Below are 3,037 nucleotides of genomic sequence, written 5' to 3' on the forward strand. Positions count from 1 at the left end.
TATGAGGGGCTTTGGGGGAGGAGTTACTGGGCAGGGAGGGGAGGAGACTGAGTTAGGGTTGAGAATGGTAAATGGGGAGCAAAACTAAATGTACAGGACACGTTTAATGTCAAACAACCTGCCCTGAAATCTTGTACCTAATGCTTAATTAAAAAAAAAAAAAAAAAGATAATATAACCACACTAAATGGTGTGGGGAAAAATAATTAACCTAAGTAATTTTGGAAATCTATATCTTACTGAACAATCTACTTCCATAGAGATACTGCCTCGGAAACCCAAGGAGGAGTCGCTATGAGTGGAACTGACTCGATGACAGTGAGTTTGGTCTCTAGGTTTATATCTTACTGGATACTTTAAGGCTACAGGAAAAAAAGAAAAAAAACCTGTACATAAAATGTGTTTCTTATAAGGTGGTTGTTATTGTTGTTGTTATGTGCCGGCCAGTCAGACCTGACTCATAGCCACCCCTCCTTGGGTTTCCGAGGCAGTATCACTATGGAAGTAGATTGCCTCATCTTCCTTCTGAGGAGTGGCTGGTGGGTTTGAACCGCCAGCCTTCTGGTTAGCAGTCAAGTGCCTTGGGCACTACGCTACCAGAGCTCCCTCTTATAAGGTTATATGGTAGCAAATCATAACAACCCTATGTGACAGAGGAGAACTCCTCCATAGGGTTTCCCAAATTGCGATCTCTGGATTACTGTAATCTTTAGAAACAGACTGACAGTTCTTTTCTCCTGCAGTTGGTTGGTTTGAGTGCTTAACTATTAAGCCATTATGGGTCCTTATTTGTATACTAGAACTGAACAAACAGCAAATATATTGTAGATAATATGAGCCAGGTTTCACAACAGTGAGAAAAAGGTTCCAGATACAGAAGGGGAAAGGCTAAAATGAGCTCTGTGGTACTGGATTGCAGTCCAATCTCTTAGTAAAAACTCATGTTTTAAACAGATTATGGTAAATAGATAGGTGGTGTCATAGATTGAGTTGTATCCCCCCAAAATATGTGTCAATTTGGCTGAGCCATGATTTTCAGTGGGTTGGGAGTTATGATGTGATCTGATGTGATCAGCCTTGATCTGACGTAAGAGGACTAGGGTGGGATGCAACATCCTTACTCAGACCATAACCCTGATCTTATGTAAAGGGAGTTTCCCTGGTATGTGGCCTGTATCATATTATATTTTACAAGATATTAAAGGACAGAGAAGAGAGCAGTGAAAGAAGGACCCACTACCACCAAGAGAGAAGAGCCGGAAGTGGAGCATGTCCTTTAGATCAGGGGTACCTGAGCTTGAAACCTCCTCAAACCAGGTGATACAGAGGTTCACCTAGAACCTGCACTCTGAATTTGGACTTCTGGTCTCTTAAACTGTGAGGAAACAAATTTCTGTTTGTTAAATCTATCTATTTTGGTATTTCTATTATATCAGCATTAGATATCTAAGAAACAGATGGTAGAAGGTAGGTAGAAGATGATAGATAGATAGATATAGATAGATGGATAGATAGAAAAATGAGTGCATTTGTGTGAGTTATTAGTCATATGTCTGTGTGTGTGTGTGTGTGTGTGTGTATCCTAGAAATGTTTGCTAAGAGGTTTAAAAGCAATGGCACCTCAGTAGCAATGAAAAGAGTACCCAGTTCTTGATTCCTAAATACCATTCTCCAGTAAAAGGAACTGGGGCTTCTTGGAGAAATGACTGGTTCTAAGTTCAAAACAGGGTAAATATTTGCCTCCACACCCCCTCATAAAATAGGGAACATATAGAATAAATTCAAAACACCTAATGATATCGTGAAGAAAAGAAGAGATAAAAAAATGAGGGAAGTCTTATTAAAAGAATGCAGGAATCAACCTGAAGGACCACTAATGGCCAAATATAACAATATAAGTGATGAAATGCATTATGATTGGATTATAAGCCAGAGAAAAAAATAAAAACCCCTGAGTCAATTGTGATATAAATAATAAATGATATTAATTAATTAAGGAAAAGGAGCAGCTCTTTGTTACAGTAGAATTTCAAGTAATACATTTAGAAGAAATGAAGCAAATAGAAAATCATCATTAGGCAAACACTAAATTTTATGGGTATTAAAATTTGTGGGTAAAAGCTTGAGGAGAAACAGAATTTGCATAATCTCAAAGACTTTTCCCAAAAATATCTATTAACAACAAAGGGGCATATAGTAACTACAATGGAGAAACCCAGTAGAAACTACCTTAACTAAGTGATCAAGAGTAACATCACCAGTAATAAGAATACTGACATCACAAACACTGTGTTGTGATGCACTGAGAAGGACACAGCTTCGTCTCTGTGGTGTTCTTGTGAGGTGGGTACAAATACAAACCTCAGAAAAGTGAGAAAATATCAGACGAACACAGCTTGAGGGCATTTAACAAAATAATTAGTCAATATTCTTAAAAGTTTTAAGGAAAGGGGATTGCAGTCAATGCCATGAAACAAAAGGAGATGAACTGCTGTATAGAAAATGAATTTTCTCTGTAAACTTTAGTCCAAATCATAATAAAAAAGAAAGAAGTGATTAAAAGGGGAAAAAGTGGTGCTAGTAGACTGAACTTCCTGGATTTAAGTAATCCAGAGATCGCAATTTGGGAAACCCTATGCAGGAGTTCATTTGTAGAAAATAATTACAGAAAGAATAAACCAAAAACCAAAGAAATTGCTTACCTTCAGGAGGTGGTACCTCAGAAGTTGAAAGAGTGGAGATGGGAGTGGCTAGCATGGAAGAGAAAGGAGGACATGTCTCTAAGTATGTTTCTTTGAATAGTTCTGATTTTACAACTATAGTAATATTCTACATCTTCTTTACATGTCTGAACAGTAAAAAATAATCAAAATCAACTAGGATGTGAGGGTAACCAAAATGGAATAAGAACATTAGCAAATGAACATTAACAAATGAACCTAACTGTATTAAAAATGGATAATAAAGATAGTGCCCAATTCCAACCACTTAGGAAAGGATCAAAGCTGGAGATCCTGGATAGAGGGGGAGGAAAAATA

Source organism: Orycteropus afer, unplaced genomic scaffold, assembly GCF_000298275.1.
Source record: "Orycteropus afer afer isolate SDZICR_OR568_19922 unplaced genomic scaffold, OryAfe1.0 scaffold00034, whole genome shotgun sequence".
NCBI lineage: Eukaryota > Metazoa > Chordata > Mammalia > Tubulidentata > Orycteropodidae > Orycteropus > Orycteropus afer.